The 18,469-nt window shown below is 43.4% G+C and overlaps 1 protein-coding gene across 1 annotated transcript in view; it reads left to right on the forward strand.

Annotated features, from left to right (window-relative positions):
- Positions 1-18,469, forward strand: part of LOC149353991 (serine/threonine-protein kinase PLK1-like) — a 274,454-nt gene that overhangs the window by 206,257 nt on the left and 49,728 nt on the right. The window lies entirely within an intron of this gene.

An 18,469-nucleotide genomic window follows, 5' to 3' on the forward strand; every position in this document is an offset into this window, starting at 1 on the left:
ACACAGCGCTCACTTACAACTGAAGGTTTATTTTTTCAGTTAGTTAGTTAGTTAGTCAGTAAGTCAGACAGTCACTTAGTCAGTTAGTTAGTTAGTCAGTTAGTCAGTCAGTCAGTTAGTTAGTTAGTTAGTCAGTCAGTCAGTCAGTCAGTCAGTCAGTCAGTCAGTTAGTCAGTTAGTCAGTTAGTTAGTTAGTCAGTCAGTCAGTTAGTCAGTTAGTTAGTCAGTTAGTCAGTCAGTCAGTTAGTTAGTTAGTTAGTTAGTTAGCTAGTTAGTTAGTTAGTTAGTCAGTCAGTTAGTCAGTTAGTTAGTTAGTTAGTTAGTCAGTTAGTTAGTCAGTTAGTTAGTTAGCCAGTCAGTCAGTCAGTTAGTTAGTTAGTTAGTTAGTCAGTTAGTCAGTCAGTTAATAAGTTAGTTAGTCAGTCAGTCAGGCAGTCAGTCAGTCAGTCAGTCAGTCAGTCAGTCAGTTAGTTAGTTAGTTAGTTAGTTAGTTAGTTAGTTAGTTAGTTAGTTAGTAAGTTGGTCAGTTAGTTAGTTAATTTATGGGGTTTAACGTCCCAAAGCGACTAAGGCTGTGAGAGACGCCGTAGTGGAGGGCTCCAGAAATTTCGACCACCTGGGGTTCTTTAACGTGCACTGACATCGCACAGTACACGGGCCTCGAATTTCTCCACCAAAGAAATTCAGCCGCCGCGGCCGGGATCGAACCCGCGTCTTTCGGGACAGCAGCCGAGCACCATAGCCACTGAGCCACCGCGGCGGCTGTGTGTGTGTGTGTGTGCGCGTGCGTGTGTGTGTGTGTGTGCGTGCGTGTGCGTGTTGCGTGTGTGTGTGCGTGTTGCGTGTGTGTGTGTGTGTGCGCGCGTGCGTTCGTGCGTGCACGAGTCAATTGTCCCGTATGATCACATAAATACGTGCGCAAGTTCATACTTACACCTAAATTTTTTGTGTTAATGGATAGGCAGTCTACTGAAGAACTCAAACGCATATCCCGAGAGCCTGCAAGATGGCTCGGTGCACTTCAATGGCAACATGTCTAGCTACAGTTTCATTTATATACTTGACAGATAGAAACGAACAGGCACAAAAATAGTTACACTTTCCTTATCAGAAGAACGCAATCAGTGACCATGGTGGCCGTGGTGTGAGTGTGAATCACGGCTGCCATAGAAACCGCTTTCATTATTTTTATAAGACAAATCGTGAGGTCCCTCCAAGCGGCAGCATTGCCTGAGGGAGTAATGTGATCGGGGTAGCGTTGAACCAATATTACTCCACTCTGTTCCGGCCGAGTACCCCGCCAGATTCCGTACCACCCGAAGCCCTAGGCGCTGTGTCTCGTCCCTTCTCTCCCTGTGGCGTCCGGCCGCTGCGCTCCCGCACTACCAATCATATCTGATCAACATGCCCATCAGTTCATGTTGTTCATGAACTACCGGAGGTTCCTCAAGAGATTATGGAGGCAACCAACTTCTCAATAACTGCAGACGAAATAAAACACATCATAGCAAAGCTCCCTAACAATAAATCACTCAGCCCAAACGATACAACTGCCCAATTGTACCAATGCTTTACAAAAGAACTTAACCTAATCCTCGCCTAAGTTTTTCAGGGTCTGAGAAAACGAAAACTTCTGTCCTCATCCATGCGTCGCGGGAATATAGTTCTGATTTCTAACAAGGCAGAACAGCGCAAACTACACAAGGACAAGGAAGTAGACGAGACACACACAGCGCTCACTTACAACTGAAGGTTTATTTTTTCAGTTAGTTAGTTAGTCAGTAAGTCAGACAGTCACTTAGTCAGTTAGTTAGTTAGTCAGTTAGTCAGTCAGTCAGTTAGTTAGTTAGTCAGTCAGTCAGTCAGTCAGTTAGTCAGTTAGTCAGTTAGTCAGTTAGTTAGTTAGTCAGTCAGTCAGTTAGTTAGTTAGTTAGTCAGTTAGTCAGTCAGTCAGTTAGTTAGTTAGTTAGTTAGTTAGTTAGCTAGCTAGTTAGTTAGTTAGTCAGTCAGTTAGTCAGTTAGTTAGTTAGTTAGTTAGTCAGTTAGTTAGTTAGCCAGTCAGTCAGTCAGTTAGTCGGTTAGTTAGTTAGTTAGTAAGTCAGTCAGTCAGTTAGTCAGTCAGTCAGACAGTCAGTCAGTTAGTTAGTCAGTCAGTCAGTTATTCAGTTAGTCAGTCAGTCAGTCAGTCAGTTAGTTAGTCAGTAAGTCAGTCAGTCAGTCAGTGAGTTAGTTAGTCCATTAGTCAGTTAGTCGGTTAGTTAGTTAGTTAGTTACTTAGTCAGTTAGTCAGTTAGTTAGCTAGTCAGTTAGTCAGTCAGTCAGTTTTAGTCAGTTAGTTAGTCAGTTAGTTATTCAGTTAGTCAGTCAGTCAGTCAGTCAGTCAGTCAGTTAGTTAGTTAGTTAGTTAGTCAGTTAGTCAGTCAGTTAGTCAGTCAGTTAATAAGTTAGTCAGTCAGTCAGTCAGTCAGTCAGTCAGTCAGTCAGTTAGTTAGTTAGTTAGTTAGTTAGTTAGTTAGTTAGTTAGTTAGTTAGTTAGTTAGTTAGTTAGCTAGTTAGGTAGTTTGTTAGGTAGTTTTTAGCTAGTTAGTTAGGTAGCTAGTTAGTTAGTTAGTCAGTTAGTTAGTTAGTAAGTTAGTCAGTCAGTCTGTCAGTTACTTAGTTAGTTCGTTAGTTAGTTAGTTAGTTAGTTAGTTAGTTAGTCAGTCAGTCAGTTAGTTAGTTAGTCAGTCAGTTAGTCAGTTAGTCAGTTAGTTATTCAGTTAGTCAGTTAGTCAGTCAGATAGTTAGTCAGTCAGTCAGTGAGTCAGTTAGTCAGTCAGTCAGTCAGTCAGTTAGTTAGTTAGTTAGTCAGTTAGTCAGTCAGTTAATAAGTTAGTTAGTTAGTTTGTTAGTTAGTTAGTTAGTTAGTTAGTTAGTTAGTCAGTCAGTCAGTCAGTCAGTCAGTCAGTTAGTTAGTTAGTTTGTTAGTTAGTTAGTTAGCTAGTTAGGTAGTTAGTTAGCTAGTTAGTTAGGTAGTTAGTTAGTTAGTCAGTCAGTCAGTTAGTCAGTCAGTCAGTCAGTCAGTTAGTCAGTTAGTCAGTCAGTCAGTTAGTTAGTTAGTTAGTCAGTCAGTTAGTCAGTTAGTTAGTCAGTTAGTTATTCAGTTAGTCAGTCAGTCAGATAGTCAGTCAGTCAGTCAGTCAGTCAGTTAGTTAGTTAGTTAGTTAGTCAGTTAGTAAGTCAGTTAATAAGTTAGTTAGTTAGTTTGTTAGTTAGTTATTAGTTAGTTAGTTAGTTAGTTAGTTAGTTAGTTAGTTAGTTAGTTAGTCAGTCAGTCAGTCAGTCAGTCAGGTAGTTAGTTAGTTAGTTATTTAGTTAGTTAGTTAGTTAGCTAGTTAGGTAGTTAGTTAGGTAGTTAGTTAGCTAGTTAGTCAGTCAGTCAGTTAGTCAGTCAGTTAGTTAGTTAGTCAGTCAGTCAGTCAGTCAGTCTGTTAGTCAGTTAGTTAGTTAGTTAGTTAGTTAGTTAGTTAGTTAGTTAGTTAGTAAGTCAGTCAGTCAGTTAGTTAGTCAGTCAGTCAGACAGTCAGTCAGTTAGTTAGTCAGTCAGTCAGTTATTCAGTTAGTCAGTCAGTCAGTCAGTCAGTTAGTTAGTCAGTAAGTCAGTCAGTCAGTCAGTGAGTTAGTTAGTTAGTTAGTCCATTAGTCAGTTAGTCGGTTAGTTAGTTAGTTACTTAGTCAGTTAGTCAGTTAGTTAGCTAGTCAGTTAGTCAGTCAGTCAGTTAGTTAGTTAGTTAGTTAGTCAGTCAGTTAGTCAGTTAGTTAGTCAGTTAGTTATTCAGTTAGTCAGTTAGTTAGTCAGTTAGTTATTCAGTTAGTCAGTTAGTCAGTCAGATAGTTAGTCAGTCAGTCAGTCAGTTAGTCAGTCAGTCAGTCACTCCGTCAGTTAGTCAGTTAGTTAGTTAGTCAGTCAGTCAGTTAGTCAGTTAGTTAGTCAGTTTGTCAGTCAGTCAGTCAGTTAGTTAGTTAGTTAGTTAGCTAGTTAGTTAGTTAGTTAGTCAGTCAGTTAGTCAGTTAGTTAGTTAGTCAGTTAGTCAGTCAGTTAGTTAGTTAGTCAGTCAGTCAGTCAGTTAGTCAGTTAGTTAGTTAGTTAGTTAGTTAGTTAGTTAGTTAGTTAGTTAGTTAGTTAGTTAGTTACTTAGTCAGTTAGTCAGTTAGTTAGCTAGTCAGTTAGTCAGTCAGTCAGTTAGTTAGTTAGTTAGTTAGTTAGTTAGTTAGTTAGTTAGTTAGTTAGTTAGTCAGTTAGTCAGTTAGTTAGTCAGTTAGTTATTCAGTTAGTCAGTTAGTCAGTCAGATAGTCAGTCAGTCAGTCAGGCAGTCAGTCAGTCAGTCAGTCAGTCAGTCAGTCAGTCAGTTAGTTAGTTAGTTAGTTAGGTAGTTTGTTAGGTACTTAGTTAGCTAGTTAGTTATGCAGTTAGTTTATTAGTTAGTCAGTTAGTTAGTTAGTAAGTTAGTCAGTCAGTCAGTCAGTCAGTTAGTTAGTTAGTTAGTTCGTTAGTTAGTTAGTTAGTTAGTTAGTTAGTTAGTTAGTTAGTTAGTTAGTTAGTTAGTTAGTTAGTTAGTTAGTTAGTTAGTCAGTCAGTCAGTCAGTTTGTTAGTCAGTTAGTCAGTCAGTTATTCAGTTAGTCAGTTAGTCAGTCAGATAGTTAGTCAGTCAGTCAGTCAGTTAGTCAGTTAGTCAGTTAGTCAGTCAGTTAGTTAGTTAGTCAGTCAGTTAGTCAGTTAGTTAGCTAGTTAGTTAGTTAGTTAGTCAGTTAGTCAGTTAGTTAGTTAGGTAGTTTATGGGGTTTGTGGGCGTGCGTGCGTGTGTGTGTGCGTATTGCGTGTGTATGTGTGTGTGTGCGCGTGCGTTCGTGCGTGCACGAGTCAATTGTCCCGTATGATCACATAAATACGTGCGCAAGTTCATACTTACACCTAAATTTTTTGTGTTAATGGATAGGCAGTCTACTGAAGAACTCAAACGCATATCCCGAGAGCCTGCAAGAAGGCTCGGTGCACTTCAATGGCAACATGTCTAGCTACAGCTCCAATTTATATACTTGACAGAAAGAAACGAACAGGCACAAAAATAGTTACACTTTCCTTATCTGAACAACGGAATCAGTGACCACGGTGGCCGTGGTGTGAGTGTGAATCACGGCTGCCATAGAAACCGCTTTCATTATTTTTATAAGACAAATCGTGAGGTCCCTCCAAGCGGCAGCGTTGCCTGAGGGAGTGATGTGATCGGGGTAGCGTTGAACGAATATTACTCCACTCTGTTCCGGCCGAGTACCCCGCCAGATTTCGTACCACGCGAAGCCCCAGGTGCTGTGTATCGTCCCTTCTCTCCCTGTGGCGTCCTGCCGCTGCGCTCCCGCACTACCAATCATATCTGATCAACGTGCCTATCAGTTCATGTGTTTCATGAACTACCGGAGGTTCCTCAAGAGATTATGGAGGCAACCAACTTCTCAATAACTGCAGACGAAATAAAACACATCAAAGCAAAGCTCCCTAACAATAAATCACTCAGCCCAGACGATACAACTGCCCAATTGTATCAATGCTTTAGAAAAGAACTTAACCAAATCCTCGCCGAAGTTTTTCAGGGTCTGAGAAAACGAAAACTTCTGTCCTCATCCATGCGTCGCGGGAATATAGTTCTTATTTCTAACAAGGCAGAACAGCGCAAACTACACAAGGACAAGGAAGTATACGAGACACACACAGCGCTCACTTACAACTGAAGGTTTATTTTTCCAGTTAGTTAGTTAGTCAGTCAGTCAGTCAGTTAGTCAGTTAGTCAGTTAGTCAGTCAGTTAGTTAGTTAGTTAGTCAGTCAGTCAGTCAGTCAGTTAGTCAGTCAGTCAGTCAGTTAGTGAGTCAGTCAGTCAGTCAGTTAGTCAGTTAGTTAGTTAGTTAGTTAGTTAGTTAGTTAGTTAGTTAGGTAGGTAGTTAGGTAGTCAGCCAGTCAGTCAGTCAGTCAGTCAGTCAGTCAGTTAGTTAGTTAGTTAGTTAGTTAGTTAGTTAGTTAGTTAGTCAGTTAGTTAGTCAGTCAGTTAGTCAGTTAGTTAGTCAGTTAGTAAGTCAGTCAGTCAGTTAGTTAGTAAGTCAATCAGTTAGTTAGTTAGTTAGTTAGTTAGTTAGTTAGTTAGTTAGTCAGTTAGTCAGTTAGTCAGTTAGGTATTTAGTTAGTCATTGAGTCAGTCAGTTAGTCAGTTAGTTAGTTAGTCAGTCAGTCAGACAGTCAGTCAGTTAGTCAGTCAGTCAGTCAGTTATTCAGTTAGTCAGTCAGTCAGTTAGTTAGTCAGTTAGTCAGTCAGTTAGTTAGTTAGTCAGTCAGTCATTCAGTCAGTTAGTCAGTCAGTCAGTCAGTCACTCAGTCAGTCAGTCAGTCAGTCAGTCAGTCAGTTAGTTAGTTAGTTAGTTAGTCAGTCAGTCAGTCAGTCAGTCAGTTAGTTAGTTAGTTAGTTAGTCAGTCAGTCAATTAGTTAGTTAGTTAGTTAGTTATTTAAGTCAGTCAGTCAGTCAGTCAGTTAGTTAGTCAGTCAGTCAGTCAGTTAGTTAGTCAGTCAGTCAGTCAGTCAGTTAGTCAGTCATTCAGTCAGTCAGTTAGTCAGTTAGTTAGTTAGTCAGTTAGTCAGTCAGTCAGTCAGTCAGTCAGTTAGTTAGTCAGTCAGTCAGTCAGTTAGTTAGTCAGTCAGTCAGTCAGTTAGTTAGTCAGTCAGTCAGTCAGTCAGTCAGTTAGTTAGTCAGTTAGTCAGTCAGTCAGTTAGTCAGTCAGTTAGTCAGTTAGTTAGTTAGTTAGTTAGTTAGTTAGTTAGTTAGTCAGTTAGTTAGTCAGTTAGTTAGTTAGTTAGTTGGTCAGTTAGTTACTCAATTTATGGGGTTTAACGTCCCAAAGCGACTAAGGCTGTGAGAGACGCCGTAGTGGAGGGCTCCAGAAATTTCGACCACCTGGGGTTCTTTAACGTGCACTGACATCGCACAGTACACGGGCCTCGAATTTCTCCACCAAAGAAATTCAGCCGCCGCGGCCGGGATCGAACCCGCGTCTTTCGGGCCAGCAGCCGAGCACCATAGCCACTGAGCCACCGCGGCGGCTGTGTGTGTGTGTGTGTGTGCGTGCGTGTGTGTGTGTGTGCGTGCGTGTGCGTGTTGCGTGTGTGTGTGCGTGTTGCGTGTGTGTGTGTGTGTGCGCGCGTGCGTTCGTGCGTGCACGAGTCAATTGTCCCGTATGATCACATAAATACGTGCGCAAGTTCATACTTACACCTAAATTTTTTGTGTTAATGGATAGGCAGTCTACTGAAGAACTCAAACGCATATCCCGAGAGCCTGCAAGATGGCTCGGTGCACTTCAATGGCAACATGTCTAGCTACAGCTTCAATTTATATACTTGACAGATAGAAACGAACAGGCACAAAAATAGTTACACTTTCCTTATCAGAACAACGCAATCAGTGACCATGGTGGACAAATCGTGAGGTCCCTCCAGGCGGCAGTGTTGCCTGAGGGAGTGATGTGATCGGGGTAGCGTTGAACGAATATTACTCCTCTCTGTTCCGGCCGAGTACCCCGCCAGATTCCGTACCACCCGAAGCCCTAGGCGCTGTGTCTCGTCCCTTCTCTCCCTGTGGCGTCCTGCCGCTGCGCTCCCGCACTACCAATCATATCTGATCAACGTGCCCATCAGTCAGTCAGTCATTCAGTCAGTTAGTCAGTTAGTTAGTTAGTCAGTCAGTCAGTCAGTTATTCAGTTAGTTAGTCAGTCAGTCAGTCAGTTAGTTATTCAGTTAGTCAGTTAGTCAGTCAGATAGTTAGTCAGTCAGTCAGTCAGTTAGTCAGTTAGTCAGTCAGTCATTCAGTCAGTCAGTTAGTTAGTCAGTCAGTCAGTCAGTCAGTCAGTTAGTCAGTTATTTAGTTAGTTAGTTAGTTACTTAGTCAGTTAGTCAGTTAGTTAGCTAGTCAGTTAGTCAGTCAGTCAGTTAGTTAGTTAGTTAGTTAGTCAGTCAGTTAGTCAGTTAGTTAGTCAGTTAGTTATTCAGTTAGTCAGTTAGTTAGTCAGTTAGTTATTCAGTTAGTCAGTTAGTCAGTCAGATAGTTAGTCAGTCAGTCAGTCAGTTAATAAGTTAGTTAGTTAGTTTGTTAGTTAGTTATTAGTTAGTTAGTTAGTTAGCTAGTTAGCTAGTTAGTTAGCTAGTCAGTTAGCTAGTTAGTTAGCTAGTTATTTAGGTAGTTAGTCAGTCAGTCAGTCAGTCAGTTAGTCAGTTAGTTAGTCAGTTAGTCAGTTAGTCAGTCAGTCAGTCAGTTAGTTAGTCAGTTAGTCAGTCAGTTAATAAGTTAGTTAGTTAGTTAGTTAGTTAGTTAGTTAGTTAGTCAGTCAGTCAGTCAGTCAGTCAGTCAGTCAGTCAGTTAGTTAATTAGTTAGTTAGTTAGTTCGTTAGTTCGTTAGTTAGTTAGTTAGTTAGTTAGTTAGTTAGTCAGTCAGTCAGTCAGTCAGTCAGCCAGTCAGTCTGTTAGTCAGTTAGTTAGTTAGTTAGTTAGTCAGTCAGTCAGTCAGTCAGTTAGTTAGTTAGTCAGTTAGTTAGTTAGTTAGTTAGTCAGTTAGTCAGTCAGTTAGTTAGTTAGTCAGTCAGTCAGTCAGTCAGTTAGTTAGTTAGTCAGTCAGTCAGTCAGTTAGTTAGTTAGTCAGTTAGTTAGTTAGTTAGTTAGTCAGTCAGTTAGTTAGTTAGTTAGTTAGTTAGTTAGTTAGTTAGTTAGTCAGTTAGTTAGTTAGTTTATGGGGTTTAACGTCCCAAAGCGACTAAGGCTGTGAGAGACGCCGCAGTGGAGGGCTCCGGAAATTTCGACCACCTGGGGTTCTTTAACGTGCACTGACATCGCACAGTACTCGGGCCTCGAATTTCTCCAATAAAGAAATTCAGCCGCCGCGGCCGGGATCGAACCCGCGTCTTTCGGGCCAGCAGCCGAGCACCATAGCCACTGAGCCACCGCGGCGGCTGTGTGTGTGTGTGTGCGTGCGTGTGTGTGTGTGTGTGTGCGTGCGCATGCGTGCGTGTGTGCGTGTGTGTGTGTGCGTGCGTGTTGCGTGTGTATGTGTGTGCGTGCGCGTGCGTTCGTGCGTGCACGAGTCAATTGTCCCGTATGATCACATAAATACGTGCGCAAGTTCATACACCTAAATTTTTTGTGTTAATGGATAGGCAGTCTACTGAAGAACTCAAACGCATATCCCGAGAGCCTGCAAGAAGGCTCGGTGCACTTCAATGGCAACATGTCTAGCTACACCTTCAATTTATATACTTGACAGAAAGAAACGAACAGGCACAAAAATAGTTACACTTTCCTTATCTGAACAACGCAATCAGTGACCATGGTGGCCGTGGTGTGAGTGTGAATCACGGCTGCCATAGAAACCGCTTTCATTATTTTTATAAGACAAATCGTGAGGTCCCTCCAAGCGGCAGCGTTGCCTGAGGGAGTGATGTGATCGGGGTAGCGTTGAACGAACATTACTCCACTCTGTTCCGGCCGAGTACCCCGCCAGATTTCGTACCACGCGAAGCCCTAGGTGCTGTGTATCGTCCCTTCTCTCCCTGTGGCGTCCTGCCGCTGCGCTCCCGCACTACCAATCATATCTGATCAACGTGCCTATCAGTTCATGTGTTTCATGAACTACCGGAGGTTCCTCAAGAGATTATGGAGGCAACCAACTTCTCAATAACTGCAGACGAAATAAAACACATCATAGCAAAGCTCCCTAACAATAAATCACTCAGCCCAGACGATACAACTGCCCAATTGTATCAATGCTTTAGAAAAGAACTTAACCAAATCCTCGCCGAAGTTTTTCACGGTCTGAGAAAACGAAAACTTCTGTCCTCATCCATGCGTCGCGGGAATATAGTTCTGATTTCTAACAAGGCAGAACAGCGCAAACTACACAAGGACAAGGAAGTAGACGAGACACACACAGCGCTCACTTACAACTGAAGGTTTATTTTTCCAGTTAGTCAGTTAGTCAGTCAGTCAGTCAGTCACTTAGTCAGTTAGTCAGTTAGTCAGTCAGTTAGTTAGTTAGTTAGTTAGTTAGTTAGTTAGTCAGTCAGTCAGTCAGTCAGTTAGTCAGTCAGTCAGTCAGTTAGTGAGTCAGTCAGTCAGTCATTCAGTCAGTCAGTCAGTCAGTCAGTCAGTTAGTTAGTTAGTTAGTTAGTTAGTTAGTTAGTTAGTTAGTTAGTTAGTTAGTTAGTTAGTTAGTTAGTTAGTTAGTTAGTTAGTTAGTTAGTTAGTTAGTTAGTTAGTTAGTTAGTTAGTTAGTCAGTCAGTCAGTCAGTCAGTTAGTTAGTTAGTTAGTTAGTTATTTAGTCAGTCAGTCAGTCAGTCAGTTAGTCAGTTAGTCAGTCAGTCAGTCAGTCAGTCAGTTAGTCAGTTAGTTAGTCAGTCAGTCAGTTAGTCAGTTAGTTAGTCAGTCAGTCAGTCAGTTAGTCAGTTAGTCAGTCAGTCAGTCAGTCAGTTAGTTAGTCAGTCAGTCAGTCAGTCAGTCAGTCAGTTAGTCAGTTAGTTAGTCAGTTAGTCAGTCAGTCAGTCAGTTAGTTAGTTAGTTAGTCAGTCAGTTAGTAAGTTAGTCAGCTAGTTAGTTAGTTAGTCAGTCAGTCAGTCAGTTAGTTAGTCAGTCAGTCAGTCAGTCAGTCAGTCAGTTAGTTAGTCAGTCAGTCAGTCAGTCAGTCAGTTAGGCAGTCAGTCAGTCAGTCACTCAGTCAGTCAGTCAGTCAGTTAGTTAGTTAGTCAGTTAGTCAGTCAGTTAGTTAGTTAGTTAGTTAGTCAGTCATTCAGTCAGTCAGTTAGTCAGTTAGTTAGTTAGTCAGTTAGTCAGTCAGTCAGTTAGTCAGTCAGACAGTCAGTTAGTCAGTCAGTCAGTCAGTTAGTTAGTCAGTCAGTCAGTCAGTTAGTTAGTCAGTCAGTCAGTCAGTCAGTTAGTTAGTTAGTCAGTTAGTTAATTTATGGGGTTTAACGTCCCAAAGCGACTAAGGCTGTGAGAGACGCCGTAGTGGAGGGCTCCAGAAATTTCGACCACCTGGGGTTCTTTAACGTGCACTGACATCACACAGTACACGGGCCTCGTAATTCTCCACCAAAGAAATTCAGCCGCCGCGGCCGGGATCGAACCCGCGTCTTTCGGGCCAGCAGCCGAGCACCATAGCCACTGAGCCACCGCGGCGGCTGTGTGTGTGTGTGTGTGCGCGTGCGTGTGTGTGTGTGTGCGTGCGTGTGCGTGTTGCGTGTGTGTGTGCGTGTTGCGTGTGTGTGTGTGTGTGCGCGCGTGCGTTCGTGCGTGCACGAGTCAATTGTCCCGTATGATCACAGAAATACGTGCGCAAGTTCATACTTACACATAAATTTTTTGTGTTAATGGATAGGCAGTCTACTGAAGAACTCAAACGCATATCCCGAGAGCCTGCAAGATGGCTCGGTGCACTTCAATGGCAACATGTCTAGCTACAGCTTCAATTTATATACTTGACAGATAGAAACGAACAGGCACAAAAATAGTTACACTTTCCTTATCAGAACAACGCAATCAGTGACCATGGTGGCCGTGGTGTTAGTGTGAATCACGGCTGCCATAGAAACCGCTTTCATTATTTTTATAAGACAAATCGTGAGGTCCCTCCAGGCGGCAGTGTTGCCTGAGGGAGTGATGTGATCGGGGTAGCGTTGAACGAATATTACTCCTCTCTGTTCCGGCCGAGTACCCCGCCAGATTCCGTACCACCCGAAGCCCTAGGCGCTGTGTCTCGTCCCTTCTCTCCCTGTGGCGTCCTGCCGCTGCGCTCCCGCACTACCAATCATATCTGATCAACGTGCCCATCAGTTCATGTTGTTCATGAACTACCGGAGGTTCTTCAAGAGATTATGGAGGCAACCAACTTCTCAATAACTGCAGACGAAATAAAACACATCATAGCAAAGCTCCCTAACAATAAATCACTCAGCCCAGACGATACAACTGCCCAATTGTATCAATGCTTTACAAAAGAACTTAACCAAATCCTCGCCGAAGTTATTCAGGGTCTGAGAAAACGAAAACTTCTGTCCTCATCCATGCGTCGCGGGAACATAGTTCTGATTTCTAACAAGGCAGAACAGCGCAAACTACACAAGGACAAGGAAGTAGACGAGACACACACAGCGCTCACTTACAACTGAAGGTTTATTTTTCCAGTTAGTTAGTTAGTCAGTCAGTCAGTTAGTCAGTTAGTTAGTTAGTCAGTCAGTCAGTCAGTCAGTCAGTTAGTCAGTCAGTCAGTCAGTTAGTCAGTTAGTCAGTCAGTCAGTCAGTCAGTCATTCAGTTAGTTAGTCAGTCAGTCAGTCAGTCAGTTGGTTAGTTAGTCAGTTAGTCAGTCAGTCAGTTAGTTAGTTAGTTTGTTAGTTAGTCAGTCAGTCAGTCAGTGAGTTAGTCAGTCATTCAGTCAGTCAGATAGTTAGTTAGTTAGTTAGTTAGTTAGTTAGTTAGTTAGTTAGTTAGTTAGTTAGTTAGTTAGTTAGTTAGTTAGTCAGTTAGTTAGTTAGTCATTCAGTCAGTCAGTCAGTCAGTTAGTCAGTCAGTCCGTTAGTTAGTTAGTGTGTTAGTTAGTTAATTAGTTAGTTAGTTAGTGAGTTAGTTAGTTAGTTAGTTAGTTAGTTAGTTAGTTAGTTAGTTAGTTAGTTAGTTAGTTAGTTAGTTAGTTAGTTAGTTAGTTAGTTAGTTAGTTAGTTAGTTAGTTAGTCAGTCAGTCAGTTAGTCAGTTAGTTAGTCAGTTAGTCAGTCAGTCAGTCAGTCAGTCAGTTAGTTAGTTAGTTAGTTCGTTAGTTAGTTAGTTTATGGGGTTTAACGTCCCAAAGCGACTAAGGCTGTGAGAGACGCCGTAGTGGAGGGCTCCGGAAATTTCGACCACCTGGGGTTCGTTAAAGGGAGACTGAAGCACTTTTTCTGAAAATCGGGCTGGCAGCGGCATCCTATAGTTTTCATGCTGTATACTGGAATATTGCATCCAAATAAGTCAAAAACAAGCGCGAATTGCCTTGTTTAGCCGAAATATGCGGCCTGTGCCGCGGGGCACGCCGCGCGGCGCGCCGCCGCCCGTGATTGGTCAAGAGAGGTCGTGACGTCACTTTGAGGACTGGAGAAGCTGCCGATGCGGATCCTGCGCTGCGTTGAGGGCAGATCGCAGCTTTCCGTGTCGTTGTAAAAGCGAATACGGCGACTATTTTTTTTACTGACCACCGAAGTAAAGGATACTAAAGTTTGCGCATTCCACGTATCGCCTGAAACCAAAAAAGACACAAGCAAAAATTTCTACGCCTTGCACAAGCATACGCCAGCGTCAAAGACGCGATACAGACCATGCGTAAAAGGTGCCAGCACAACATCGGCTCGTATTCTCGGAAAGGAAGGGGTGCGAACAATACTCAAGTCAATTACCACCACCGGACGCCTCCTGGCTCGCCCGGAAGAGCGTCATCCTAAAGAAAAGGCCCAAAGCACTGTGTAAATCCTGTTCTCAGTACCCGGCGTTGCAGGTTGGGGCAAGAAAGTATTTCAAGTGAACGATGAAGGAGCACAAAGTTAGTGTCAAAATTAGCGAAGCGCAGTGGCCAAGCACTGCGAGGCATGTGACCACAAGATAGTGACGCAATCATGGTGCGCTGGAAACCAAGCCAAATACGCGCACAAATACGCTTCACTCCTGGCGCGTTCAGCAGATGCCAGAAAATATTAATCGCTGCCTCGGAAACGTTTGCCCTTCCTAGATTTGCAGTTTAGGTTCAGTGAAGTAGTTGCCAACTATATGTGTGTTTAAAAGCCAAGCTAGCTGCAACTCGCCCGCTGCCACAACTTGAAGAAACCGAGTAATGTTGCGGTGTTTTTTTGCAAAAACTCGGTTGGCATTCATTTCTCTCATAAATTTGCATCCGAAATCAACGTCGAACGCTTTCATATTAATTGCTTAGCTAGGATTAAACGAGATGCCGCATATGAAGAGCTTCGATGCTTGCTTGCTTTGCTTTATTGTGCTTTGCTCTGCTTGCTTGCTTGCTTGCTTGCTTGCTTGCTTGGACACGTCGAACCGAGTATAAAATCACTAACCGAGCATTGCTGAGCACGTCTCAGGTGGTCTGGCCGCACCTAAGCTGAGGAGAGCGACACATGCTTAAGCCTCTATAAGGTTTCTTCAGGGGCTAAGTGAGCATGTTTCTACTTTTAAAAGAGGCGCTTCTTCGGAATGGTGACACGCCTCTTATGCGCGAGGAAATCGATGGAACTGTGTCATGGTTCAGCCGCGCCTTTTCGACAGAAATGTCCAGAGATCACACTAGGACAAGCTCTGCCTGTAGCAGCTCTTACGAAAGTGTTTCGAGCAGAGTAAGCTTGCTTTAGTCGGCTTGAATTCTTCCTCACAACAGCGAACGGTTGTGCTGCGAGCTTGTGGTATTGCGGAAAACAGTGGAAGACGACACAGTCGCGGCCGTAGTTGTTCGTGGACACGAACGCAGAGTAGTACCTGTTGAATCTGATTCTCAAGATCGGCTGACACGTTTTGTACGTCGCAACGCACGCAGTACGAGGAACAACGCATGCAGCACGAGAAACAACGCGCGCTGAAAGCGCGCTCGGGTGCGCCGAAGCATCCCCGGCTCCTCAACATGACGTCACGCTGGCCGACATGGACGAGGTTTCCCTCTCCGCTGTTCCCCTCTGCTGCGCTCGCGCGGGGCGCGGGAAATTTGAACATCGCGTTTTTAATTGGTGATTGCGCCACTGTTTTAGCCAAAATCGAAAAAATAATTTCACAGACGTGATGAGCAATGACACTACTTCAAAACCCTAGAAGGTTACCTGATTCGCAAACCGCCTCAGTATCCCTTTAAAAAATACTATGCAATGTCGGAACCATACAAGTGCAAGCTTATGTTGACAGTGCTAAAACACATTTTCTGATGCAGATAGTGGTCCACCTTACTTAGTTTAAATGCATAGTGGAACCTGGATATGTGAGAGATCACTTGCTGCTGTACCTAATAGAGCCCTGCATTTACAGAATCTTAGTATTAACTGCTTCAATATAGTAACGTACACAATTTTGAAAAGTAAAATTGTACCATGTTAATTCCTTCTTGGCAACAAACACATCAAGATTTGCTGAAGAAAGGCCTACAGTATTACAGAGTGATCCACCACTTTTTCCTGTGTTGCCTTTCCCTGAAGAAACTGGTTACAGTGCAGTGTTTATGAAGCTGTCCAGGGCATGCTGATATGAAAGCATGCAGCCATACCTCATTTATGGCAGCCAGCAAGTAGCCACGCTGGTAATTGCAAAAGGTGCACTCGCTGATGGCCTGGATGTTGATGGACTAGAAGCAGCGCAATGCTGCAGCCACTAGGCAGCCTATTATTGACTTGCAAAATGAAAAGGTGGCTCTATTATTGCCTTGCTCTATTCCTGAGGTTTTCACAGCAATGCAAAATGAATATCGCCGGCATACAAAAACTCATGGTGACTTGCGCACTGGATAAATGTTTAACAACGCAGCAAAAAAATGTGAGGACGCGGCCGAGCTGATAAACGCCTGCAAACCGTAATTATATAATAAAGTCCTGCTAGTAGTTTTCATAATGCAGTACACAACTGTGATTACTGAAATGTCAACATAATGAGTGCAGGCATCTGCATTGGATAAAACACCATTATACTTTGAGAAATCTGGTATCTTCAGGTTTCTGTCAGGCTCATGCTTTGATGATTAGGCTTCACCTGCTACTGAAAAAGTAAGAGATATCTTATCTAAATGCATCGCCTAGTATTTTACTTCACAGCACACCTCAACACACATATGTAGAGTAATTATGGAGAAAGGAAAGGCAAAGTAACTGTCGCATTCTCAGTTGACAGCCCAAGCACAATGTGAGGAAGGTTGAAGGGAGAGAAAGAAGGGTGCCGTAGTGGAGGGCTGCAGATTAATTTCGACCACCTGGAGGTCTTTAACGGGTGTTTTGTGCACTTTACCTACACCAAAACGCAGTCACTGGCGCCAGTATTTAAAGCCGTGTCCTCACGCTTGGCAGCCAAACAGTATAAGCACAGATCTACCACAAAGAGTACTTGAGCACATGCTCATGTATAATGATACATTTGACAAACCTGCCAAAACTTGTTTCAAATGATGGCATGTATGTTGTGTCATACTCTGCAGCTGGTTCCTCCTCATCTTCCTCCCATTCCAGACTGCCCTCTGCTGCCTCAAGTGGCGTTGAAGCACCCTGTGCCCTAAAACTTGGCGGTATGGGAGAAAGCGGTGCAGGCAGGTCAGTCTGCGTCCGGGCCGCAACCAAAACCTTCATGGTCAGGTTCACCTGCGTAGCTGCCGGAATTTTCAGCATTTATTACCATATCCAGTTATGCAACAACTGCTCACCTCTTTTCCACTGTCCATATTTACCGAAAGACCGGTGCTGCGGTGTGCAGTTGGGTGCTTCTGTCTGTGTTGCCACGGTGCGCCTTTCAGCAGAGCATGTGCACATCAGAACTGGCTCCTAGAAAGAGGCAGATGCACTGATCTAAAAGCTGTGAGCTTATGGCCTACTGAACTGTTTTGAATAAATGAGGGAGAACAACGTATGGCAATGCTGCTACCATTACCTCTCATATGCAAGCTTACAGAGCAAAAAAAAGGCTCCCATACATAATCCTTGCAACTGACATTCTTACTAGCTGAGAACAAGCATAGCCTTGAGTTTTGAACATGCCACAGCAAACATTATTGAATATACTCTCATCACTTCACGGCGTATGTCAGCCATGCATGCACAGGAAAGCAGGGGACTGCTATCACGTATGGACAATTTGAATGGTTTGCCTGATGAGGGCCATTCCAGTGAGACTACACTGCGTTTACCTCATGCCATGAAACAACTGTCAGCAGCACAGAGGCAATGAAAAGGTAATTATTTGTTGTGCATGAAGCACATAATGTGTTATAATGATGCTAAAAAATGGAACTCTGATGCATCAAGCAGCAGATTAAAAAAAGTTCTACCGGCTAGGACACAGCTTGCAACACATGGCAACCAATGTGTGTTGCTACTTACTGCTGTTCGTGCCTGGCTAGCAGATGCACTGGAAGCTTCACTGCTTTCTGCTGCAGACTGTGGTCAGGTGGGGTGCTGTAAGTAAAATGGCAACTCTCATTTGCAGCACCATATGTCAAAATGGTTCATTCATATACTCTCTATATGCACATATTTAGCAAAGGTACGCTACTCAATCTCTGTCACATAGTCAAAAACTTGCAAACTAGGACGAACTTGACAACACAGTAGACCAAAAATATCAGAAAGAGAGGTGGACCAACTCCAAATCATGCAAGAAAAAATTCTCCCCTTGTGTAATGTTGTATTCCTGTTATGAATAACACACATGAATCATGCAAATAACGATGCAGTGTGTTGCACCTCAATTTTTGCGTAACGTTTGCAGTGAATAAAATATTTGTTAGTTACTGAAAATTCAGTTGCATAGATGCAATAGGTACAGTTAAGGACAAAAGTTTGTGGGATGCGGATTTGCGGAAAAAAAAATTATTTCTGCGCTGCCTCAGCAGACAGGCAGATTGTATTTTTGTAGCAGATGGAACACGCATGTCTCCTCATGTGCATATGCATTTCCGTGATCTGCTATGCTTTACCTCCATGCAGTAATTTTTTTTTTTCGCGAATCTGCATCCAGCAAACTTTTTTCCATGACTGTACAAACGTTCGCGGACCATGTCGAGTCCTCTAGCGGCGCGCTGTGTTGTGCGTTTCTGACAGTTACAAACGCACAACAGCGGGCTCGATGTTTTAATTGTTATACCACAGGGCATACTTTTAACCATGCATCATTATGTGGTGATGTACTGGTCTGAGCAACCTGCACTGTACGTGGCCACGTGGCGTGCTAAGTGTCGCATTGCATTTTGTGCACAGGATTGCTTACCTTTCTGCTTGGCAGAAACAGTGTGGGCAGGGCTGTCAGCTTCAGCCTCAGCTTCATCAATCCCACACCTGACCGCCGTATGAGCTCGGGGTTGTAGTTATAGTCATCAGGCGTAAAATGATGGCCACAGACGCGAAGGTGCTGGCGTTTGTCCGAATGCAGCAATCCGATGCGCTGAAGGCAGACAGCTCGCTCGCTTCCATCTTTCGGCAGACAGTGCCGAAGGGCAACATCTTGCCGGTCTCGGGCTTTGCAACCAACAACACAGCATGGCCGATCCATTTTGGTTGTGCATACGACGGAGGTAACGACAGAAATCAGTACCGCGATGACTACGAATAGCACCTCGATTCTCAATTTGATTCGACGGCGGTGCCGGCGGAGTGACACAAGCGGTACGAGCAGATGACAACATTGACAACTCTCCTT

This window comes from Amblyomma mixtum, chromosome 3 (assembly GCF_055824585.1).
Source record: "Amblyomma mixtum isolate Tamu chromosome 3, ASM5582458v1, whole genome shotgun sequence".
Lineage (NCBI taxonomy): Eukaryota > Metazoa > Arthropoda > Arachnida > Ixodida > Ixodidae > Amblyomma > Amblyomma mixtum.